Source organism: Arvicanthis niloticus, chromosome 5 (genome assembly GCF_011762505.2).
Source record: "Arvicanthis niloticus isolate mArvNil1 chromosome 5, mArvNil1.pat.X, whole genome shotgun sequence".
NCBI classification, from domain to species: Eukaryota; Metazoa; Chordata; class Mammalia; order Rodentia; family Muridae; genus Arvicanthis; species Arvicanthis niloticus.
Window position 1 is genome coordinate 63,161,319 of NC_047662.1, and position 26,903 is coordinate 63,188,221.

The window sequence follows — 26,903 nt, forward strand, 5'->3', positions numbered from 1 at the left end:
CTGTAGAAGCATTTTATCATCTTGTCAGCTTTTAGCTACAACAAAGTCTAGAACACTTGCTACACAACTATACTCATTTCATGTACCTACAGCTCTTCCTTTAAGATCAACCGCCAAGTACAGTGGCTCAACCTGCAATCCCGGCACTTGGAAAGATAAAGCAGGAGGATTTTGAGTGTGAGACCAGCACTACACAGTGAGATCCTGTTTCAAAACCTGAAAAAAAGGGGCCACTGAGGTGGCTCAAAGGGTAAAATATCTGCCTCAAAAGCCTAATGACATTAGCCTGATACCTGAAACCCACAAAGGGAGAGAGCTAGTGCCCCTGCGATCTGTCCTCTGACCTTCACAGTCACAATGTGGCATACACACACACACACAAAACTATTCAGTCATACATGAACATATGCACATATACACACTACTATTTGGTAAAGATTTATGCAATGTTGATCTAGGTGATACTATGGATGAATAATAAAACGATGTGAAATTATTATGAATAGAAGCAACCAGTGCCCCTCCCCCCAAAAAAATGCATGAGTCTACTTGTATTGTTGTTCTTATTTGTGTGTGTGTGTGGGGGGGGTGTATTTTGAGACAAGGTCTATTATGTAGCCCCAGCTGGCACAAAACTGACCCTGAAGACCAAGCTGGCCTCAAAGTCACGGAGATCAATGTGCATCTGCCTCCCCCATTGCTTGGATTAAAGGCATGCACCGCTATGCCTAGTACCATATAAATTTTAAATACTGGTTGCAGAGATAGTTCAGCCACTGCTCTTCCAAAAAGGATGGGTTCCATTCCTAGCACCTATATGTCAGTTCACACCTGTCTGTAACTCTAGTTTTGGGGAATCTGATGCCTTCTCCTCTTGAGTACCATGTATACATGGGGCATATACATACATGTACACAAAACATTCAGACACATAATAAAAATAAACAAAATCACTCTGGGCTGGAGAGATGGCTTAGCAGTTAAAAGCACTAGCTGCTCTTCCAAAGGACCCAGGTTCCATTCCCAGCACCCACAGGGAGGCTTAAAACCATCTGTAACTCTAGTCCCAGGGGATCTGACACCTTCTTCTGGCCTTCAAAGGCACTGCATAAATGTAGTGCAAAGACATTCATGTAGGCAAAACACACACATACATAAAAGAGAAGGGTCGGGGGACTTATGGGGTGGTTCTGAAGTTAAGAACCCTGGCTGCTATTCCAGAGGTCCTGAGTTCAATTCTTGAAACCACAGGGTGTCTCATGACCATCTATAAAGAGATCTGATGCCCTCTTCTAGCATACAGGTGTATAAACAGAGCACTCACATTGGAGAAAAAAAAAAAAAAAAAAAAAAAAAGCCAGGCATAGTAGTCTATGCCTTTAGTTCTAACACTTTGGGAGGGGTAGAGCCAGGCAGATATCTGAGTTTGAGGCCAGCTGGGGGTACCCAGAGAAACCCTGTCGAATGAGTGAATGAATGAATGAATGAATGAACGTTAGTAACTACATTGGTAGAAGACATTAGAGATAATGAGGTAGAAGGAAATTTAAAATATTGATGGATATTTTCACTATCTTGACTTGACAATGTTTTCCCAAGTGTATAGACTTGTGTCTTTTAATATAATATTTGATTTAATCAATTCAGGATATCATTATGGTAGTTTGAATAGGTCTGGCTCCCACAGATTTATGTGTCTGAATGCTTGGTCCATAGAAAATGGCACTATTAGGAGGTGTGCATCATTGTTGGAGGAATGTGTCACTGTGGGGGAGGGCTTTGAGGTCTCCTATGCACAAGCTACACCCAGTGTGGTATATAGTCCCCTTCTGATGCCTACGGATGAAGACGTAGAACTCTTAGCTCTTCTTCCAGTACCATGTCTGCCTGCACACTGCCATGCTTCCCACCATGATGATAATAAACTAAACCTCTGAAACTGTAAGCCAACCCCAATTAAATGTAAGAGTTGCCTTGTTCTTGGTGTCTTTTCACAGCAATAAAACTCTAAGACAATCATATAATACATTTTGGTCATATTTAACCCTGATGTTGTTGACTCCTCCCAGCTCTACCCAGACCATCCTTTCCATTCCACAATTGGTATTTTGCTTTAAAGAAATAAAAACACTAAATCTAATTTGTGGCGCCTATATACTAAGGGAGGTAAAGCCATGCACTGCAGTGTGTTGGTTTCCTGGGTTACCCTACCAGTCTCCACAACCCTTAAAGAAAATTGAGTCTCTCTCCACCAGAAGCCATCAACTGTCAATAGTCCCACGGTTAAGAATGAGGGGTTTTAACCCCTAGCCCCTCAAAGATTTGTACATTTTAAGTACGAGTTGTACACTTTATCCATTTTATTGTTGTATTTTCAAGTTTTTTATTAGCACATATTATACACAAAATGAGTTTCATTATGGCACTTTCATAAATGTTCATAATATATTTTGATCTTATTTAAAACACCTTGCTGGGAATAAGAGTACAGAACTTTTTTAATAGAGTAGTTTAATGATAAATACTCCATTTCTCTACTGGTTTAGGTGCATTTTAAATTATATTATGCTTTATTTTCATTTTTGGACTATTCCAAATGTCTTCTAAATTGCTTTTTGAACCCCTAACTGACATACACTTTGGGTTTTTTGTTGTTGTTGTTTGTTTGTTTTGGTTTTGAGACAGGGTTTCTCTGTGTAACCCTGGCTGTCCTGAAACTCATTTTGTAGACCAGACTGACCACTGCCTCTGAGTGCTGGGATTAAAGTCATGTGCCACCACTGTCCAGCCCATACTTTGTTTAAAAATGCATTAGCTAATTTCTAACCATGTGGGTCTTTCTATATGTCATCCATTTTTTTTTTATTTCCAACTGGTTGTAAGACAAATATTTTGCATAATTGAATTTCTTCAAAGTACTATCTATTTCTTATTTATCTCCTTAAATCACACATATTTTGTATTTAATACCTATCATATAACATATTAAAATAATAAATTCCATTTCTAGTTATCTAAACAGAATAAAATTTCTATCTTGAGAGGATACCTGCAGCCCTGTGTTCCTGTTAGCATGATGACAACAGCAATAAGGTAAGAGAGCAGTTAGAGTAATGAGCAATAAGGTAAGAAAGCAGTTAGAGGTTAAGAACACCTGCTGTTCTTTTAGAAGACCCAGGTTTGGTTTCTAGCACCTACATGGTGACTCACAACTCTGTGTAACTATTCTAGTTCCAGGGGACCGGATACCCTCTTCTGACCTCTGTAGGCACCAGGCACACGCATGATGCATATACATACATGCACTGATACACGTGTTTTTATTTTTTTATATATACGTATATGTGTGTATATGTATATGCAATATATACGCTATACACACACACACACACATACTGGTTTTAAAACCAATTTCTTTTAAAAACAAAAGGGGTTTTCATTTGGAAGAAGGAACACAGTCTGAAAATGGAGTCATGTGAGAATTCCAAAAAAATAACACAAAAGTCTTATGAGCTCAGTTTCTTCAAAAGAGAGAATTGTCCCTGGAATGTGTTTTATGTTCCTACCAGGCAGGCAGCAAATAAGAAAGAGTTTGCTTCAGCTGCTGTTATCCATATACCTCTATGGAAAACTATGTTTTTGCCATGTGTGGCTTGTCCTTGTGATCCAACACCTTACTTCTGTGATTCTTCTTAACCCTCAGAGGATAAACTGCCTGATGCTCTGAATAAAGATGGCTATTGCACTAGTGTTTAGTTGGCCTCATTTTTAGTCCTGTGCTCCCAGGTACATGGCCAACTAGAGCAGTAAACAAAGGGGATGGGGGGGGCGGGGGGAGGCAGAGAGACAGGAGAGGATAATGAGACGTTAAAAGGGTTTAGTTGCTGTTGTTTTTTGAAACAGAGTCTTATGTATCCCTGGCCAGCATAGAACTTGCTAGCAGACCAAACTGACCTTCAACTCTTGGAGATCTACTTGCCTCTGTCTCTCTTACTTTTTTTTTTTTTAAGATTTATTTATTTTTATTTATATGAGTACACTGTAGCTGTCTTTAGACACACCAGAAGAGGGCATCAGATCCCATTACTGATGGTTGTGAGCCACCATGTGGTTGCTGGGAATTGAACTCAGGACCTCTGGAAGAGCAGTCAGTGCTCTTAACCGCTGAGCCATTTCTCCAGCCCCTCTTACTTTTTTTAAGATTTATTTTTTATTTGTACATTATGTGTATTAGGGACTTTGGTGATGCTCAGGGATTAAGAGGGCTGGATGCTCTTACAGAGGACCTGGGTTCAATTCCCAGCATATATAGGGCAGCTCACAACTGTCTAATTCCAATCCCAAGTGATCCTAGTTTCTCTTCTGGCTTCTAAAGGCACTGAATGCATGTAAAACACAAACATACATGCAGGCATATCCTCCATACACATAAAAACTAAAAATCATTTTTTAAAATATATGTATCTGTGTAGGAGTATGTGTGCATGAGCTTAAAAGACCCTAAAAGGCTAGATTCTTTAAATTCCCCTGAAGCTGGAGTTACAGGCTGTTTTGAGATACTTATGTGGGTGCTGGGAACCAAATCCAGGTCCTCTGAAAGAAAAGCCAATGTTCTTAACTGCTAAAGCTATCTCTCCAGTCCTGTACTTATTTATGTTGCTTTTCCCCCAGTGGGGGTAGTGGAGAAGTGGACTCAGTCCCAGCAATCCTTTTATTCTTTTACCTCCCCCTCTGACATGCCCACATACTAGATAGACATTTAACTCTCTTTACCATGACCACTTCAGACTACATCTACTTTATGGCTGACCACTCTTTTTCTGTGTATGTGTACCTCACATTTTTTTTAACTTTTTTTTTTTTTTTTTTTTTTTTTTTTTTTTGGTTTTTCAAGACAGGGTTTCTCTGTATAGCCCTGGCTGTCCTGGAACTCACTCTGTAGACCAGGCTGGCCTCAAACTCAGGAATCCACCTGCCTCTGCCTCCCAAGTGCAGGATTAAAGGCATGCGCCACCACTGCCCGGCAATTACCTCACATTTTTTATTCATGCATCTACTTAAGGACACTAAGTTATCTCTATACCCTGCTGCCCTCATAAAACTGAAATGAGCCTGGGGGTACAGGTATCACCTTAAGATAGAAATTTTACTTTGGTCAGATAACTAGACGTTTGATTGCCAGACCATAATGGTTCTATTGTTAATATAATTTTTGAGAAATCTCCCTAATTAATTTCCATGTTTGTGCCAATTTACAGTCCCACAAATAGAGTTCCATGACTCTCTTTGCTCTAAACCTTGAGCAATTCTGTTTAGCAAAAGCTTTTCTTTCTGTTTGTTTTTAAAGACAGGATCTTGCTCTGAAACCCACGATAGCTAGAACTCGCTATTGTAGCTCAGGGTAGCCCAAACTCTCATTAGTCCTCCTGCTGAAGGGATTACAGATATAAGTCATCATGCTCAGCTTTAACAAAGCTCTTTTAAAGTGTACCTCCTCTTCCTCCCCCCCCCCCAACCCGGCACGCTCCTTGTATTCCCAGCTGGCCTCTCTTTCTGTCCTTCTCTGCCCTCCCCCGCCCCCCATGGCTCTGATGAATTTTATCTGGCTCTACCCCTTCTTCAGATCCTCACTCCTTTCCTTTCCCCTAAATAAACTTCCCTTATGCCAGGTCTGTCACATGGCCTAATTTCTCAGAAAGACACCTTGGCCCAAGGCAAGTCAGGTATCCCCGCCCACCATCACCCGCCTACCACGGCATTATATTGTCTAACAGCATCTCCCTCCCGAGTGCTGGGGTTAAAAGCATGTGGTACAATGCCCGGTGCCCAAGGAATTTATTAATGTAGACAGAACACTATTCAACTTACACAACAAAATATCATCCACACATTTCCTCTCAATGTTATCAAAATTTCAAAATTTATCTGCATGTTCCCAAACCATGCAAAATGAACGATATTATTTTAATCAAGGAAAGTACCATTTTATCAGTTATTGGCTACATTTACACAATGGAAAAGAGAGGGTTAATGGTTTCCTTTAGACAGCTCTATCAAGATCAGCTATACCACTTAAGTCAAAGACTATAAAACTGAAGTCATTTTGAATAAAATCAGTTAACAGAACCATGATATTCTCCGCTGTTGTGTCTGTGGCTCACACAAGAGTAATGTAAAAGGAGGCTGCAAACACAAATGCCTAAAAGTACTTAGGCCAGCCTACAGAACGTTAAAACAGGAGGATTAAAGCAAGTTCCAGGCCTAGGCTAGATATTGAGTTTCATCCAGGTCAGCAAAGGCTACTGACTGAGGTCCTTTCTCAAGAGACTGAGGAGAGGGAGGGAGCGAAGGAGGAAGGGAGGGGGGAGAGAAGGAAGGAGGAAAAAAGAAAGGAGAAAGCCAGGCAGGATAAACATGCCCTGGAAAGTAGAGGATGCAGGCAGCCACTGCTAATAGGGTAAATCCAGTTGCTATCTGCCTAATCCACTTGGGAAAACTAGAACTTCCATTTTTGAATGTTATGCAAAGTCAAGCTGGCCAGGTGTGGTGGCAAATAGAGAAGATTCACCAGGGGCTTGAGGCTGGCCTGGTGTACACAGTGAGCTAAACTAGCCAGGACCCCTTAGCGAGACCTTATCTCAAAGAAAGGTGGGGGTGGCAAAAAGCCAACCAGGGCTTAGTGGCTATATTTGTAATCCCAGAATTTAGGAGGTTGCAGCAGAAAGATCAAGAGTTCATGGCCAACCTCATGGAGAAATTCTGGAGCCAAGCTGGCCTGCAGGAAACCCCATGAAGGCAAGAAGAAAGGAGAAGAGAAGGAGGCCATTAGCTTTACCACTAAGGTTCATAAGCCAATGCACCTACGTATCAAACTGATAGTGTAACACGTTTGGGAAATTTACAAAGAACAACTTTGGGTCTGGTTAATTTTGATTTATGTGTATGTGTGTGTCTGTCTGTGTGTCTCTGTGTGTATTTGTTTTATTTTTGGCAAGTTTTTTTAATATACAAAATAAAGTTTATTGTTTAAAAAATCAATGACTCCCAGTAGCATTTGAACAGAGTACTTCAACATAAAGAACTAAAAAAAAAGAAAGTTTGACCCTTACTTTGTTTTGTTTTCTTAGAAGGGTTCTCATGCTGGTATGGGTGTAACAATCTTGAAATTATTCTGTATCTATGTTTATGAGTGAACACTTGTCAGAACTCCTGCTGTAAATTTGGAATACAAATTTGGAGACTGTGAAGACAAGATTCAGTATACTAGAACAAAATCAAAAGCAACAGTGTGAATGTATAACTTTAGCATATGTACAGTAAGGCCATTTCATGCCCTTAAAAGGCATATTAAACCAGGTGTGGTAGCTTATAATTCCAGCACTCAGGAAGCTGAGGCAAAAGGATTTTCAATTCCAGGCTAGCCTAGGTTAAGCAGCCAAGTTCTGTCTCAAGAAATCCAAGCAAATTAAAATCAAGCAACTGCTGAATGTTTGGGTATTTAATAAACAGCTATGACATCACCCACTCCAAGGCACAAGGAATAGCAGGAGAGAGAGAGTAAAAAGAAAGTAAGAGATAAAGTTTGGGATGGAATGCGAAAGTCCATCACCCAGGTAAAACCTGATGTGAAGCCTCAGCAGAAGTGATTTCCTGAACAAGACTAATCCACCAACATCCTGTGTGGAGGGATGAGGAGTGACAAGGTCCCACCCACTCCATGGGGAACTATAGACAGTTAACAGTTGTTAGAGAAAGAGAAACATTGTCTTCAATGTTGTTCCTATAAATAACCTGTTTCCGATATTAAACTCATTAGGTCACTAAGAAGATGGGGCAGATGCAGGGCTAGTTAAGAGATGGAGAATGAGAGACTAAGGGATAAATAGAATTAATTATACTACATACATGTATGAAGATGTCGGAATTAAACACATTATTATATATAAATAATATGACAATAGAAACATTAAAATTTTTAAGGAATAATAAGTAAACATGTATTCATGTAAAACCAAAGTACATATGGATATGAATCTCATTAGTAGGACAATTATACATAGTTTCATTTTTGCAAAATGTTCATTTTCAATTATGCAAAAGGTTTCATTTTGGAGAAATCTGGTTTTTGAGACAAGGTCTCACTTAGCCACTCGCTATGTGGCCCAGTGAGTATAGAAACCACGGCAATCCTCCTGCCTCTGCCTCAACAGTGCTGAGAGCTGAATTGTGAGCTACCACACCCAAAGAGTGACAAAAAAAAATGTTATCAAGAGAAAAATACAAAAATTCATACCATCTTTTCAACTTTTCTATATCTAAAATTATTCAAAAATTATAATTTTAAGGTTGAGGACATATCTCAGCGATAGATCACTTTCCTAGCTTGGGAGAAGTTCTGAGTTCAATCTACAGCACCACTAGAAAAAATTAAAATAATTTCATTTTCTTTATTTTTTATTGAGGGAAAAGGAAGTGCCCATGAGTATGTGAACACAAGCCTGTGGATGCCAGAGGTAGAGCCTGGGTGTCTTTCTCAAGTGTTTTTCTGCCTTATTTTTGAGTCAAGGTTTATCACTGAACCTAGAGCTCACCAATTCAGTAGACTGGCCAACAAGATGCCAGGGATCCATCCTCCTGTCTCCTTATCTTCTCAGTGCTGGAATTGTGCTGTGCACAATGCCACACCTGGCTTTTTAGTGTGGGTGCTGGGAATCAAGTAGTCCTGCTTGCACAGCAAACACTTTAACAAATGAGTCACTATCCCTGCTCCAATAATTTAAATATATGTAAGTTTTATTAATTTATTACATCTGCATATGGACAGTATTGACAACAGTAATAAAAACAGTCTACATGTCCATCAACTGGTACCAATATCGATTGGTACCACAGGTCCAAAATGTGGTACCATATATTCATTTACACAATCAAGTGCTGCTCAACAATAAGAAGGAATAAAGTACCAGCACACTCTTCCACAAAGATGATGCTTGAAAACACTCCACTAAGTGAATAAGCTAGCCAGAGACAATCATGCAGTATGCCTCTATTTCAGTAAAATGCTCAGAAGAGCAAATCTATAGAAGCAGAAGTAGATGAATAGCAGACTCAGGCTGCCAGGGATTCTAGAGAAATGCAGAAGGATTGCTAATCGACAGGAGGCCCCTGTTCAAAAGGATGATGTTCCACAGGAGCCAGGGATGGCAGCACATGCCTGTGATCCCAGCACGAGAGAGAGAAAAAGAGAGGAGAGTTGGAGATGTAGATGCCAACTAGGGAAAATGAGATCCTGTCTCAAAACAATTAACAGGTACTAGAGCAGTTTTCAACCTGGGGGTCACGACCTCTTTGGGGCTCACATACCAGATATTTACATTATGATTCATAATAGTAGTAAAATTACAGTTATGAAGGGGCAACAAATATAACTTTATGATTGGGGTCACCATAACATGAGAACTGTATCAAAGGGCTGCAGTAATAGGAAGACTGAGAACCACTGTACTAGAGAAGGCTCAGCAGACTAAGAGTGCTTGTCCCTCCCTCCTTCTTCTTTTCCCTTCTCCTCTTTTAAAATTAAAAAAGTGCTTGCTGCTTTTCCAGAGAACTGAGTCCAATTCCCAGAACCCATGCAAGGAGGTTCACAACTCTATCTCCAGGAAACCCAACATCCTTTTCATGGCCTCTGTGGTACCTGCATTCATATGTACATACCCTAATGCAGACACACATAAGAAATTTTTTTAAAACTGTGTTATGTGTGTCATTCCTAGTTCTGGTTGCTTAAAAACACACCCAGAGCCAGTAGGTGGTGGCTTATTCCTTTAATTCCAGTACTAGGGAGGCAGAGGGAGATGGATCTCTGAGGTCAAAGACAGCCTGGTCAGAGTGAGTTCCATGACAAAGCTACAGAAAAACCCTGTCTTGAAAAAAATCAAAAACCAACCAACCAAACAAGCAAAAAAATCCACATGCTAGAAGCAGCACCAAAAACAACCAACAGTGTCTAATCCACCCCCTACAGTATCTAATCTACCCCTGGGGCAGGGTCCCTTAGAGAAATGACAAGGCTGAAATGAATCAAGGAAAAGATAGGTACACTCAGAATGCCACATGCAAAGGACAAAAGGCACTTTAAAAATTAATGGGGTCCTGTCAGTAATCACAGGTATTAAGTTAATGAGTCTCTCATAGTTCAAACTGTGGATGATCTCTGAATCAAAATGTGTGGCAGAAACTGGGGGCACGACTCAGGAGTAAACTGCATACAAAAACAAAACAAAGAATGGAAGCAATAGACTATAATACATTTAGCAATAGATTATAATACACTAAAATTTCTAAATGTGAGCCCATTCAGGTCCTACAAAATGAAGATCAGAAGACTTTTTACAATAGAATGTCAAATGGTATGGGTGGGGAGAAGGAATGACAGAAAATAACCATTTTATAATCACCTATTCAGATTCAAGCTAGAGTTAAGGAGACTAAGTGTTAGGTTTCAAACCTATTTAACGTATCAAAGTGGATCTGGCTGCCAGGTTCCCTCTGCATCCCTTAGTTCCTAACACTGGATCTTCCGGGCTAGCACACCCTAGCCCCCTACCTTCAACTCCAGTCCAGATACTGGACTGGGCCTTGGGTCCTCCAGTGGCCCTTTCCTATATAATCCAGCCATTTTGGTTACCCCTTCACTTTTGAGCCTCCTGGTTGCTGCACCTGGTTCTCCTCTCTCTTCTCCCTCCTTCCCTTCCCCTTCCCCTTCTCACATGGCTCAGAGTCATGCCCACTCTGTACTCTCCCAGATGTCCCTGTCTCTGGCTACACTCTCCTTTTTATCTATAATAAACTTTCTCCTCCTCTATACCCAGGAGCAGTCACGTCCTTCCTTTTTTTATTTATGTTGGCATTCTGTCTAGGCTCCGCCCAACAGTTATCTGGCAACAGCCAGATAGGCCTGGCTTGCAATAAAAGGAGCTTTTAGACCCCTCCTCATTCTGACTCTTCTCTCTCTCAGAGTCTCTTCTTTCCCTGACCCCTTTTCCTTCTCTCCTCTCCCCTCCTTCTCCATGTGTTCCTGGCTGCCCCTGCTTTCTGTCTCTACTCCCTTTTCAACTCCCCTTCCCATGCCCTAAAAACTCTTTTCCACTATAAAAACTCTATTCCCATCTATGGCTGGTACTTAAGGGATGCCTCAGCATGGGCCCAGCAAGGCACCCCTCCCACCTCACCATACAGTGCTCTTAAAACATATCCTGGTCTTTATTATAAAACACAACAATTTCTTTTTCACCTAAAGAACGCTGAGCAAAAGTCCACTAGAAACCATACAGCTATAAAACGTTAGTCTGGTGAGAGAAGATATACCTGGAACTCCAGCACTCAAAATGCCGAGTAAGACAGGAGGATCTTAAGAATGGCCTGGACTAATATGGAGTTCCAGGCTAATCTGGACTACATAGAAAGATCATGTCTTAAAAATCAAACAGATGGGTCAGTGAGATGGCTCAGTAGATAAAGGCACTTTCCACTATATCTGACAATCTGGGTCTCCAGGCCTCAAATGGTAGGAGAAACCAATTCCTACGAGTTGTCCTATGACTAACCATCACACAGGTACCATGGCAACCACACACGCAAACATACATACAAATGTTTATTTTTAAATAAGTCAGAGATGGCCCAATGATTACAGTTCTTGCCCCACAAGCAAGTGTTCAATCCCAAGCACCCATGCAAATTCCTATAATTCCACCTCTGAAGGCAGAGATGGGAATCCCAGAATAAGCGGGCTTGAGACTAGCTGTATGTGAGTTTTTAGTTTGATCCTGCCTGAAAGAAAACGGTGGGAGAAAGATTAAGAAGATTCTGATATCAACTTCAGCCCTCCATCTGCACACTCACATCTCACATGCCTGCATACACATCTACACATACATGTGCTTCACACATGAATATCACACACACACACAAGCACATGAAAAAGTTTTAAAATAGTGACATGGAAAAAGAAAAACATACACACAGAAAAGAGCCAGGCTTATCCTTAATCTCAGCACACCAGAGATAGAGGTTGTAAATTCAAGGCCAGGCTAGCCAGAGCTACACAGTGAGAGACCTGTCTGTGGGAGAAAAGGAACTCTCCAAATAATTGAAAGTCACACTTCAAGCCAGGTATGAAGGCTAAGCAGAAAAGAATTAAGTTTTTCTTAAAATTTTAATTTAAGAATTAAATTAAAGCAAGCCAGCAGTGGCACACACCTTGGGCGGCCGCCTCCAGAGGGCAGCCGTGCCCTTCTTCCCGAGTTCGAATCCCGCTGTCTCTCCCTCTTCCTGTGTGATTCATGGGGAAAAAAAAAAAGAATTAAATTAAATTAAAATAAATTAAGAAAAAAGTTTAAGGCCAGCCTACCCCATAGAGTGAGACCCTGTCTCAAGAAGAAAAGCAAAGCATACAGGCTGGAGAGAGGACTCTGGGTTTAACAGTTTAAGAGCACCAACTTCTCTTCCAGAGGACCTGTGTTTGATTCCCAGCACCCACATGGCAACTCACAATCATCTGTAACTCCAATCCATGGGATATACATTCAGGCAAAAGACCCATACACATAAAATTTAAAAATTAAAGAAAATGCTGAGATTATAGGTGAACAGTCTTTTAGAAAAAAAAAAAAATGAACTGGCATGCAATAACTATTTTATAAGAAAGAAGAAAGCCTAAGGCCAGTTAACGAAGTCTTTTACCTGAAAAGCCCCACATACCTCCAACATATCTTATGGTTACCACTGTGTTATAGTCTACAGTGCAACCATGGTATCCCTTGATCATGGAAAAGCTAAATTACTGAATAATTCTGTTTTTAAACACATCTGTAACATCTGTCTATTTTATGTGGAAGGGAAGCACAGGCATCAGAGCATCAACAAGGAAGTCAGATGACAACTTTGCAGGAACTAGTTTCTCTTTCTACCAGGCAGGATCAAACTCAGGTTGACAGGCTTGGCAGCAGGCAACCTTATCCTCTGAGCCATCTCACTACCCTCTGAATAATTCACCTTTCTATATATTAAAATCTATGAAGGGGCTGGGAATCTAAGTAAATGCTGATGTACATGATCACCATGTAAAAGAAGGCTCCAAATTCAATGTACAGCACTCCCCCACCCCCAAAAAAACTACCTTCTGTTTTGTTTCATTAGCCAATTCCCAAGCAACATCAGTTAACTGTGATAGATCTGTGTTTTGAGCTTATAAACTCCCTCTTTTCACTCTTTCAACAAAACAGAACTTTTCAGGTCTGTTCATTCAAGAGGAAAGTAGGGCTTGTTTAGTGATACATACTTCTAATCATGGCATTCAAGAGGCTAAAGAAAGACCTGCCATGAGTTTGAGGCTCATCCGTGCCACATAGCAAAATCTCATTCAATAAACAAATAAGAACAAAATGTTTTACAGGGAGCCAAACGGCGATTTTTGTTCATTACTTTAAAAAAAAAAAAGATTTATTTATGTGTCTGGGTCTTACTCCCTATATATGTATGTGTACCAAACGCAACCCTGTATTTGTCAAGGTCAGAAGAATCAGAAGACCTGAAAATCTCCTGGAAATGGAGGTTACATGTGGGTGTTGGGAACCAAACCCAGGTCCTTTGAAAGAACAAGTATTCTTATCTGCTGAGCCACTTCTTAGAGCAACACTACTTTAAAGCACAGTACAGGGGAATCAGGAGATAGCTCCATGAGTAAAGAAGCTTATTGGTAAGACCTGTCCAAAATGTTAAGAATTAGAACAACGAATATTCAGAACACAACTGGGCATACAGTCTATCACTTGGGAAGCAGAAAAGAGGAGAACAGCTGGTACATGAATTTGATGGTAGACACTCTTTTGGCATCTGCAGGCACCTACACTTACATAAACATACCTACACACAGACACATACATAATCAAAAATAATAAAAATAAAGCTTTTAAGACAAAAAGAAAGGCAAACTTCACCATTAGGAAGCAGAAAGGGCAAGTGGCAGAAAGAGGCTGGAGAGATGGCTCAACAGTTAATACTTGACACTTTTCCAAAAGACCCAAGTTGAGTTCCCCGAATGACATCCTTCAGATCTAATCTATTCCTTCAACTTCTTCAGGTATCATGTACAAGCAACTCTAACAGAGAGAAATCTAGAGCAACAAAAAAAAAAAAAAAAAAAAAAAAAAAAAAAAAAAAAAAAAAAAAAAACAATTAAGAGCCAGCATGGTGGCACACACCTGTAATTCTACCACTCTACAATCAGTGGCAGGCAGGATGGTCTGGAGTCCAAGGTCAGACTGTGATGACTAGCCCAGCTATACATACTATAGTTCCCATATAATCTCACCAGTGCAGAGCCACCTCCACTATACATATCCCCTTCAGAGTGTTAGCTGTGTCACTAACTGGAGAATCTGCTACGTCCACACACTGTTATCATCTAGAGTCTCTATAGTATACAGGCTCCCTCTTGGTGGTATTAATTCTACGGCTTTGAACACATGAATAGTGCACACATCTACTATTATAGTTTCTTAAGTATTTTCTGTGCTTTGCCCCCCCCTTTTACCTACTCCCCTCCCTTTGTTGTTGTATTTCTTTTCCTTACTGCTTTTTTTGAGACATAGCCCAGATGGGCTTTGAACTCATAATCCTCCCACTTCAGTCTCCCAAATACTAGGATGACAAGCATGCACCAAAACCATATTTTGCTGCTCCTGGGGCTTTGGTTTTTTTGTTTTGTTTTCATTTGTCTAATTTTTTATTGTTCATTTATTTATTTGTGTATATAGGTGAAGCACATGATATAGCACATGTATGAATATCAAAAGACAACTTGCAGGAGTCACCTTGCTCCTACCATGTGGGGCTTAGGGATCAAATTCAGGTCATTAGGTGTATAACAAGTGCCTTACATGCGCAGCTGTCTCAGTAACCCTTATTCTGTTTTCTGAGACAGGATCTTGACTAGCCAGGCTGGCCTCAACCTCACTCTGAAGCTCAAGCTAATCTTGATCCTCCTGTTGCCACTTTCTAACTACTGGGATTACAGGCATGTGCCATCATGCCCAGCTATTTGATTCCATTTATTGTTACCAGTTTTAGTGCAGGGCCACTAAATGTCTAAACTACATATATAAGCTGAAGATATGACTTAGTGGTCAAGAGAATGTTCATTATTCATAAGGCTCTGAGATCAACCTAAAAAATCATAGTAACATACAGAAGTTATGAATAAGAATTATACTGCCTATCCTCCACAACAGTAATCCAAGCAGCAGCAGTAAAACAGGGAAAGATAAAAGTCATCCAATTTGAAAGGATAAAGTATCTCCCCAGCTTTCTTAGCAAACACTATGAATGGGCTTGAAAAAGAAAAAGAAAAAAGAAATATAGAGCAATTGGAAGTAAAATGAAAGTCTGAGCAGACCACACACCCTGCAAGCCCTGCACTTAGGAGTAGGGGTCATCCTCATCTGTTTAGTGAGTTCAAGGTTACCTAGGCTTTTACCTCTCCCAGCATTTAAGACAACAGCAAGCATAGCAAGTTCCAGGCTTATCTAAACTATATACCAGGACTTTGCAGGACACCCCCTCCCCTAAAAAAGTAGGCATGCCTTTAGTCCCACACTAAGGCAAAAGCAGCAGGATTATAGAAAATTCAAGGCCTTCTTCCCACAAATACTATTATAAATCTTAAATAATAAAGTATCTAAATTTGGAATTCCTTACATGATGCTGAAAGACCTCTTTTACTCAGCATCATACACAACATTCCTCCCTGATTTTCAACTCTCTTGTGGTGCTGTTTTGGAATGCTGAGTAGGAAGGCTGGCCTCACTTCTACACAGTCATCCTGCCTCCACTTTGCAAGCGCTGGGGGATTCCAAGTATCCAACACCACACCTGGCTTCCCAAAGTTTAACTGCTAAAGAAACTTCCCATTCCACCAAGGCATCCCATCGATATAAACCTATAAAACTGACAATCTGAAAGAAGGCATGGCTTGTGCTGCACAGTCCTAAAAAGGGTAACATTTTAATTCATGCATTATGAAAACCTGTGTCCTAATTTTCTGCAAGCATTTTCTACTAGAAATTCAAGTTATAACAGACATTCTGTTTTCAAATCAGAGCAGTCGGAAGAGGGAGACAACTTGCCACTGACTCAGCTGCTTTCTTTTTCCCTTTACAACCTGTACTTAAGGTTCAAGAACAAGGCAAACGCAACTTTCAAAGTTGAGCAGCAGTTGGCATTTGTCTTAGCAGGAAACACCAATGAAAATACGAGATGCTTCAGTCTTAACTGGCAGATATACAAAAGAGCAAAGGTGCCTTGTCATGATTTACCATGCAAAACCCTTCATTCATAAGTTACAAAGTGCCATTTACTACAGATGCTTAACGTGTTTCCTTAAAAAGATCTGCTGCCCAAATAACCATCCAAATCTGCCATCCTGAATTGTTACAGCCTACACAACATGGCAGTTCCTTGTGATTTAAAACATTTGCTTTTAAGAAGTCTCCACCCACAACTTTTCCACAAATTTCTTCAGCTACAAGCTCAAGTTTACACTACAAAACTATTCCCAACAGAATGCACTCATTTACAAATTACACAGGAGTAGATTATTAAAATACAAAGCATCAACATTTCTGACACATCTTTTCTATTATTCAAATAAACAAACAATTATACTCCAAGTAAGGTACTATTGGCCAAAAATCAAATGACATGGGATCATTTCACTAAAACCGTTAATAAAGACGATTAGACCCCTTAATCTCAATCCATTACTTTATAAATAGTACATAGTCAAAGGAGTGGACTGAGTAGCAGAAAACCTTTGCCACTAACTAAAAAACAATTCAAAGCAATCCAGTAAGAGGCAGGTCATGTTCATGAGCACAAATCTAAGATTATGTCTGAGATTTCTGAGTTTCCAGTCTTACATCAAAAAGGCAGTTTGCCAACTTTTTAACATTAATATTGAGAACAGACCAAAAAACATAGCAGGTTTTTATGGTTATAATGACTGATACCAAAAAAAAGTTTCCTTTTGCAATTCTTTTCTAACAGAAAAGTCACATAATGAGTTCTAGATCTGAAATAGTTTAGTATATAAATATGATTATCAAATCAAATCAAAAGTTTACTGAAAACCTGGTAACAGGAAATTACTCCTAAGGATCTTTCCTATCTTACTTCTCCTTGGAAGCATGGAGATAGACGGAAAGACATATTTCTAGAGTTAACTGGACTTGAGTTTGCAGACAATTAAATAGCCTCAGTACGTCAACTGCCCAGACTACAGAGCATGACCTCTCTAGACACAATCGCACAGAAAGTTGAGCTTTCAGTATCGGGGAATGACACCTCTCACATTTGCTCAAGTAACTACAATAACTGCCCTAAATTTTCCCGTGTGAAACCAACGAAATTTGAGGGGAAGAGAGAGGGGGGAGCATTTTAAAAACTGGGTCATTCCTTATTCGTTCTCTCCAAGCACATTCTTCGGGAGGGAAATGGCCTACGAATCACAAAAAAGGGGAGGGGGAGGACGTGACAGCATCTCCAATGCTTTAAAGTTACGGCTCTTACAAGAATCAGCACTAGGGACTCATTAGTTGGCTTTATTTGAGTTTAGTCACTCCGTAGCTGAATGGAGCCTTCCTATAAGTTATCCCCAACAAGGCAGCCCTAAACATCAGCCACGGTCCGCCAGAGGAGGAAATGCCCTGGATTCACCTGCGGCACCTGCCTGCACCCCAGTACCTCCACCTCTGCAGCGTCGGCGGATCCTTGCGCTCCACTCCAGCCGCCACCGCTCAGCACCCCGCGGGCCGGGCCAGGGCCGGAAAGCCTGGTTCCCGCCTCACCCCGGCGGCAGAGGCCAGGCCCGGTCCCTGCACCGAGGCAATCTTCACAAGGCCCTCCAGCCGCAGCCTCTCCGCACCGCAGCCCGCAGGCTCTGGGGACCTCCCGCCTGCTCGGCGACTAGGCCAGCCGGCCGCTCCCTTCCCCGGGCGCGGTACCGCACGCTACCTGAGAGGCCTGGCGGCGCGGGAGGGATTAGGCAGGGCGGCGGTGCGGACTCACCTGCGCCGGCCCAGTCGGCGACTGTCCGACACCGTAGCTTCCTGGGGCGAGAAAGCGCCGGCTACGCGGCCTGGGCACCCTCCGCTGGCAGGGCCGGGACTCCGGTGGCCCCTCTGCGCCTGCGCCTCCGCGCGGCCGGGTTTCCAGGGGCACAGCCTGCAAAGAGGGCAACTGCCGACGGAGGGCTCGCGGGCCGCGGGCGCTGCGGCAGGACCGATGTCTAGGCGCTGCCCGCGGCGAGACTGTCCCGGCCACAGACCGCCATGTTTCTGTTCCCTTTTCTTTTTTGCCTTCCCCTCCTTCCGCCCCTTTCCACAGAACACCACTTTCCCTCCCTCCGTCCCTCTCCCTTTCCTTCTGCGGGGGCGGTAGAAAGGACGCGGGGGTGGGGTCCGAGGTCTGACCCGCCCCGCCAGAGCCACGCCCCTGTGGTTGGGATCCGCCCAGAGGTTGACCCACGCCCCCAGGCTCCAACCAAGCCTCACGCTCAGGCCACGCCTCTGCGCTTGTGCTCCGCCCCATGAGCGCCCTCCTGGCAGAGGGACCAATTCTGGCCGACCTCTGGGCGCTCCTTAGAATCCCGGCGCTGGCCTTCCAGACCCCGAAGCGAGAAACCTCCAGCTCTCCAGGCGCTAATTGCAGCCTTTCTGTTAGTTCTGCGTTTTTGTTTTGTTGTTGGGTTTTGTTTTGTTTTGTTTTGTTTTCTGTGGCCTGTGGCAGGTGACTACCGCCTCTCCAGGCTCCTGCTTTCAAAGACTGAGAAAGTGATGTAGAATAGCTCAAGGTCAATGAAAGAAAAAAAAAAAAAAAGCCAAGTGAGACTTACAATTCCCCTTTAGTAGAGGCTGGAAGTCCCTCCCATAACTGTGTGGCCCTGAAGTCTGAGTGACACTGGAAAGCTGCCCTTCTCTAAGCCATCCAAATACCTCTGGAGAGGCCTTAGCTGCGTTGGCTTTCTCTACTTATGTCCAAATTTTGATAACGCCAGACGTGTAACTCTAGAGGTAAATATTCTTAAGCTGATGGTTATGAGTCTCAGGACAGGATGCTGAGGATTTAACTCTGGTCCTCAAGAAGAGCAGTAAGTACTCTGAAATTCTGATTCATCTCTTCAGCACCCATTTTTTTTTTTTTTTTTCAGTTTTGCAGGTACGGAAGAATGGGGTTGGAGAGTCTTCACTGTAATACAATTTTGGCAAAATATTTCTTTCTTGTTTTGTATGTTTGGCAGAGGGTGAGGTGGTGCTCAGGGTCTCACTATTTAGCCCTGGCATTTCATGCAAGTCTTATTTGTAGACTAGGCTGGCCTTAAACAGTCTCCATTGCTGGAATTAAAGACTTGTGCCACTATTTGGTGACAGTTCTTTTAAGGTATCAATTTTTCAAGGAACAAAATAGCTTAAAATAAGTTACAACTTTTGTTTTTCTCCTGGCAAAAGACAGATTGGCCAATGACCTGCAGCTGATTGAAATTAAAACTGATCAGATGGGGGCGGGGATCGTGTAGAACAACAATGACTAATGTGTGTGAGTGTGTCTTAATGAAACCTGTTTCTTTGTACGCTGTTAAAAAGTTCATTAAATTATTTTAAAGATTTGTGCATAACTGGTGAGCATTCGTGTACATAACGGTCATTTTGCTGAGAATTATTCTTTTATTTGCTCACTGTTCTTGCTAACAAGTGCAATGTTAAGTCTGGTTGATACATGCCTGGTTGTTGACTTATATCTGAAGGTAACTGCAGGTTTGAAATTTTTGGGCTTTTGACTTCTGTAACAGATGCTGTTTTCCTAACCACATAAGCAGTCAGAATTGAGTCAAGAAGAAACACTTAGCGATATGAATATGGTCCCATTAACAATAGTTAGGAGTTGGTCTGGGGCCCTGGAAGCATCCTAACACTAACAGTCCAGTCAGCAGAAATGTTCAGGACATATTCATATTTAAAAACCTAACTGGTGGACTTCTTGTACTTCCTCACCAATGTAAAAACTAATGCTTTCAAGCTATTTAAACAGAGCTATGGGTTTAACTTAGTGGGAGAGAGCTTATTTAGCTCGAGTGAGACCCTGGGTTGGCTCTCTAGCTCTGATGGGTGCATATTATTAGCCTTCAGGCACTGAAAAGGCCTCCCTTTCTTCCCAACCTCATTCTTTGGTACCTGTAAATCTGAAGAGTGGATGCTAGAGAGATGACTTAGTATTTCGGTGTACTTGCTGCTCTTCTCGAAGACCAGCATTAAATTCTCAGCACCCTGTCCTGAGGTTCACAACAATCAGCTTCGGGGAAGGAGGGGATCTAACACCCTGTGGTACTTTGAATATGCTTGGCCCAGGGAGTGGCACTATTTGGAGGTGTGTCCTTGTTGGAGGAAGTGTAGGTGTGGCTTTAAGACCCTCCTCCTAATCACATCGGAGCCAGTCTTCTCCTATTGACCTTCATATGAAGATGTAGAACTCTCAGCTCCTTCAAGCTATGACTGTGTGGATGCTGCCATGCTCCTGCCTTGATGACACTGGACTGAACCTCTGAACCTGTAAGCCAGCCCCAGCTAAATGTTGTCCTTATGAGAGCTGCCTTAGTCATGGTGTCTGATTACAACAGTAAAACCCTAAGACACAGCCTTTTCTGGCCTCAGTGTTACCCATATGTACATGTACATACTCACCAACAGGCACACAACCATACATGTAAATAAAAGTTAAAACTAAGAGACCCTGAAAAAGCAATAAAGTCAGCATGCTAGCTTTTCTCAACTGAGGCTCCCTCTTCTCCAACGACTCTAGCTTATGTCAAATTTGACACTAAACTAGCCAGGACACAGGCCGAGCAAACCATGGGGAGCAAGCCATTCCTTAAGGCCTCTACATCAGCTCCTGCCTCCAGGTTCCAGATGTTCTTGAGTTCCTGTTTCGACTTCTTCCAGTGATGTACAGTGATGTGGAAATGTAAACCAAATAAACCCTTTCCTCCCCAAATTGCTTTTGGCCATGGTGTCTCATCACCACTATAGTAACCCTAACAAAGACAGAAATACCAAAACCTTTTCCTACTTGAAAGAGAAAGAAGAAAGGAAGAAAGAAAATTGGAATTTTCCCATATGATAGATTACAAGATTTGAGAAAATCTATAATTTTTTTCTCAATTTTTCTTAATGATTTCATCATCTTAAAGTTTTACCATAATTTTTTCCTCTCCATTTCCTTCCCAATATCTCTTAGAATGAACTTACAAATCTAACTTTTCATCTGAGCCAGTTGTTCTTTACTTTGCATATTCTTGATCACTCTTGCACATTCAGGATAAATGAGTTCATTTTGATGTTTAATATAGAACTATTTGTCTATCCTTACTGAGGAACTAGTTGCAGTTAATAGTTGCTCAGAGAAGGAGAGTCTTTTTTTGAGGATCAGGCCACTTGCCAGAGTCCCATGTTCCAGTCAATTGTTTCTCGCCCATGGCAATATGGGCTGCACTAACTGGACTTAAAAGAATATACATATATTTTGGTGGGGATACCTAGGACCATTTTTTATTGTGTACATGTATGAAACTCTAAAGAATAAAGACAAAATTTAATGTTCAATTAAGTAGGGGCTGAACACATGGGCCCAAAATTAAGAGCACTTACTCTTCTTACAGAGAACCTGAGACTCCAGTTCTGGGAGACACAATGCCCTCTTCTGGCCTCTGTAATCACCTGCATAAACATAGTGTACATACAAATGATCAGAAACACACATGTAACATAAAATGAATAAATCCTCACCAAAAAAAAATTGTCTAAAAAGCTGGAAGAGAACTGGAGATTCCAGTGAGCATATAACTGTTATGATCATTATAGCATCAGAGTTGTATTTAAATTTACAGATACAAGAATACATACAGGCCAGGCATGGTGGCATATGCACTTAATCCCACATGGGAGGCAGAGGCAGGTAAGATCCCTGTGCGTTCCAAGCCTGCCCAGGCTACATAGTGAGACCCTGTCAGTAAATAAATAAAAATGTACATAAGGGATAAGGGTATAGCTCAATTGCCTAGCATGTATGAGGTCCCAAGTTGACCTGGCTTCACAAAAAGAGGAGGGGTGGGGTACACAGGAATAAAAGAAAGTGACACTCTAACTGGAAGCTACCTCTCACCGGCTGAGTGATCATGATCATTGTAGAGGCCTCTGGATTTGCAAGGCAAAAGAACTAAATAGGCAGAAGGTTTTGGTGGCCATCTTCACTGCTACATCTTACTGGTGTCATTTTCCTCGTTCTCTCTCTTCTCTTCAAAATCTTCTGATATTCTCCTGTGGGGACAAGGTCACATGTGTGCTCATAGGACCTTTTCCTTTCCAGGTGCACAAAACCTATCATAGAAAAACATGAAGAGTGGTCTCAAAATTTAATGAGGGTGGACAAAAGATGAAGAGTCAGAGGTAAAGAGGAATTGTTTAGCACTGGATCCACTCCTCAGTGCCACAAACAAAACCAAAACAGAGAAGAAGGAAGGATGGAGGGTGAAATGGAAAAAGAAAAAAAAATGATGAACGGTTTACACAAATAAGTCCATGCTTCACTCACTTCCTTTTTCTCCATCTGGGGACTGCTCACTTAACTTTTCTTCATCCACTGAGTAAAATGATTTTCCCAATGAAAATACTTTACTAATTTGCAATATTATCTTAGGGTTTCTTTTGCTGTGATGAAACGCCATGACCAAAAAGCAAGTTGGGGAGGAAAAGGTTTATTTGGCTTACATTGCTACATTGTACTCATCACTGGGGAAGCCAGAACAGGAACTCAAACAGCGCAAGAACCTGGAGGCAGGAGCTGATGCAGAGGCCATGGGCCTGTTGGGTAAACGATACGCAGGTGATAAGCAGGCTTTCCTTTTTACAAGAGGTCCTGCCTTCTAGGTAGTTCCTTCCCTCTGTGTATAGGGTAGAAATATTGACTGGCTTTCTTTTTCTTTTAAACAAGGCACACTCAGGATGGGGGCACCTACAGCTCTGGAGATAAAAGCAGAAGGATCAAAAATTCAAGGTCAGCCGGGCGTTGGTAGCGCACGCCTTTAATCTCAGCACTTGGGAGGCAGAGGTAGGCGGATTTCTGAGTTTGAGGCCAGCCTGGTCTACCGAGTGAGTTCCAGGACAGCCAGGGCTATACAGAGAAACCCTGTCTCAAAAAAAAAAAAAAAAAAAAAAAAAATTCAAGGTCAACCTTGGCTACAGGTCTAGTTTTAGGCCAGCCTTGGATTCATGCAAACCTGTCTCAGAAAAGAGAATGAAGAGGAGGTGTATCTTTAATTTTTTTCAAACCTTATTTTTAAATGATGGTTCTCAAAGACTTTAACTTCTTTTTTAGTCCACCACCCACCAGAGGTTGTGGGAAAGAAAGGATCCAAGGGGGTTGAAGGGATGGACCTGTTTAGAAAGGTTCTCCCATCTGTGTTGTTTGTAAATCAGTAGTTCAGTTCACAGGTTAGCAGGCAGCGGCAGCTCAATCTACTGACAAACATCTCCTGGGTACACTAGCAGTCCAGTTTGGTAGAGTCACATAGCAAACATGAATCAGCAGTGGTGGCACTACCTAGCAGAGACAACCAGGCCTCAGCCTCAACCCAAGTCAGCAGGAGGGACCAGCAGGAACACCAGAAAAAGTGCTTAGCTGTGCCTTTCTCAGGGAAACGAAGATCAGTGAAGACACTAGTTGCACAGCTAGCTGTACCAGCAAGCCTAGCTCTGTTTCTGTCACTCTGTCAGGTCCTATTTATACCCTCCAAATATCACACATGTCCTCCACATGTCTTGCCTCAGAATGTGCAGCCAATCAACCAGAGTCTTAAGAGTGCCAACAAATGCAGCTCAACTACAAAATGTAAGGCGAACCAATACATGTGTGTTGTTAGCAAAGACTCCCTCATCACATGTCCCTTCACATGCTTGCTTTAGCAGGACATCCTCTCTCCTGTGCCCACTCCAGTTAAACATTCCTTCACATGTTCGCCCAAGCAAAACGCCATCCAAAACAATTAATTTCCAAAGAACCCTTACGTTTCCACTTCAAGGAAGGGAGAGGAAGTGGGGGAAAAGAATGAGACTAGGAGGAGAGGAGAGAAAGCAGAGCAGGCCTAATGCTGTGAGTTGATGCAGTATCTCCTGTGGCTATGTTTGGAGTCTTGGAAGCTTGATTAGTTTGACGACCCTATAGTCTCCTACAAGCGGAACTTGAGAGCCTGTTTGCAAGTTTTAGCAGGAGAGCAAAATTACTCTGTACACTTTTGATAGAAAAACAGAGCTCAAGAATCCAGCAAGGTTTAGGGCGTGGCTTCAGGAGGAATTCTTTGGCGTCTGTGAGGGAAGAGGGAAATTTGGACCTCATCAACCAAATTAATACTAGTGATCAATGGGGCTTCTAGTGCTGCAGCCATACCTTTGTTTGTAGGTGTGTTTGTTTGTTATCTTTTTTTGTTGTTTGGATTTGAAGGGGTTTGTTGTTGTTTTTAACATTTGTCTATTTATTTTATGGGAATCAGGGTTAGATGTCAGAGAACAACCTTCCACAGTTAGTTCTCTCTCTTCACCTTATGGGTTCTAGGGATTGAACTCAAATTTGATGGCGCTTACTGTTGTCCACTGAGCCATCCTGCCACCTAGATTAGGTTTGTTTGGGGGTTTTCTTGAAACAGGGTTTTATGTAGCCCAGGTTATCTATCCTCCAACTTTCTCTATAGTTAGGGATGGCCTTGAACTGATCCTTCTTCCTCTGCTTCCCAATTAGTCTTGGGTGTTCTGGAACTCATTATATAGATCAGGCTGAGCCCAAACTTGCAGCAATCCTCCTGTCTCTACCTTCCAGCCCTGGGATCACTACATGTGGCTTTGACAGACTTTTAACACATAATACATTGAAAATCAACGAGATGTGCCAGGTGAGGTGGTGCAGCATATATAATTGCAGTCCTCCAGAAGCCGAGGCAGGAGGATTACAGCAAATTTGATGGCAGCCTGGTCTGCGTAGCAAGTTTGGAACAAGCTTCATGGAGCCCTGTTTCAGGAAGGATGGGAGTGAGATTTAAGAATGTGGAGTCATGAAAAACTCTTGTTCTTTGGGTGTGTGTCTCTCTGTGTTACAGCTTAAATATGAGAGGTCAATGTTAAAAACTTGGTCCCTGGCTAGAGGCAATATTTGAAACTATTCTGAAAATCTAAGGATTAGGGTGTAGCTCAGTGGAGGAACACTTGCCTAGCATAGACAAGGCCCTGGTTTAAATCACCAGTTGCATTAATTAATTCACTAATTAATTAATTGACTTAAGCTTGGTATGGTGACACATGCTTGATGCTTGTAACCCCAAGCAGTCAGGAAGCAAAGGGAAGAGGATTGCCAAAAGGTTTGAGGGCAGGAAAAAAAAAAAAAGAATAAAAAGAAGAAGAAAACTCAGCACACTCAACTTCTTGAATTGTTGCTTGCCTTGAGAAGAAAGTCACCTACCATGTGAACACATCCTCCTGCATCTTCCCCATAGCTCCTGAGCATGAACCCCAAATATTTCACTCCAGAAGTCTTTAGTCACAGAAACCATGAGATAACAAACTTTTTTCTTTCTTTCTTTCTTTCTTTCTTTCTTTCTTTCTTTCTTTCTTTTTTCTAGCCACAAAATGTGTGACAGAGAGCAATCTGCCACACATCAGTAGCTGACTAAGCAAATTCCGTGTGCATGGAAGGGAGCCCGAGCTCACTAATGGTAGTGCTTCTTACATTGAATAGTATTCTGGCTTCTGAGGGCACCTACACACATGTGCACACATATACACATTTTTAAAAAAGTGTTGAAGACAGAAGCAGGTGGATCTCTGTGACTTTGACACCAGCTGGTTTACGCAGAGTTCCAAGACATCCAGGGTGATCTAGAAAGATCCTATGTCAAAAAACAAAAACAAACAAACAAAAAACAGGAAAAAAAAAGTGTTGAAGTGGTTTCATTGGTACTCGAAAATTCCTTGTCGTACTCTTTTTAATGGGAAAAAAAAAAAAAAACGTGTTTTCATTATTTCATGAAACCTTAAGTTTGATGCTCAAGAGAATGTTTAGAGAATACTTCTCCAAACTGACTTGGAAAATGGAGTAAGTAGGAATCCTGTAAGGTGGAGGTCTAGCTCTCTCTCACTGCTCTGTTTAAAACAGGGTCTATATTGTGATGACTATTCTTAGTTGTCAACTTGCTATACCTGGAGTAAATTACAACCCACAAATGGAGGGCACACCTGTGACCCAAATCTTGAAGCTGAAAAACACAGGCTTTTGATCTAGACCTTGAGGTGGTTTGACACACATTCTTTTTTAGTTAAAGATATATTTTATTTATAAATAAGTAAGCACACCATCCCTGTCTTCAGACACACCAGAAGAGGTCATCAGATCCCTTTACAGATGGTTATGAGCCACCATGTGGTTGCTGGGAATTGAGCTCAGGACCTCTGGAAGAGCAGTTGGTGCTCTTAACCGCTGAGCCATCTCTCCAGCCCAACACACACTCTTAATCTGGGTCATTACTCACCTTTACTCCAGATCTAGAGGCACCCCTTTAACCTGGGTCCTACCTTCTGCTGGAGGCCTATATAAGCACAATGGAAGAAGGAAGGATTTCTTCACCTGCTTGCACTTATTGGCCAGCACATCTGTAGGAGCCTACTTCATCAGGATTCCAACTTATACAACAGATCAGCTGAAACACCCAGTCTTATGGGACTGCTAGATTGCTTGGATTTCCCATTCACATT

At 41.8% G+C, this 26,903-nt stretch overlaps 1 protein-coding gene across 3 annotated transcripts in view; it reads right to left on the bottom strand.

Moving 5' to 3' along the window:
- Dennd4c (DENN domain containing 4C) overlaps window positions 1-18,268 on the bottom strand; it is a 98,523-nt gene extending 80,255 nt beyond the window's left edge. For 2 of the 3 annotated variants that reach the window (XM_034502195.2, XM_076934694.1), the window contains exon 1: window positions 18,127-18,268. The gene's annotated coding sequence lies outside the window, so the exon portion shown is untranslated. Of the gene's footprint in view, window positions 1-12,261; window positions 12,334-18,126 lie in introns of all 3 variants that reach the window. The other variant, XM_034502196.2, reaches the window with a different exon arrangement.
- Between the last annotated feature and the right edge of the window lie 8,635 nt (window positions 18,269-26,903).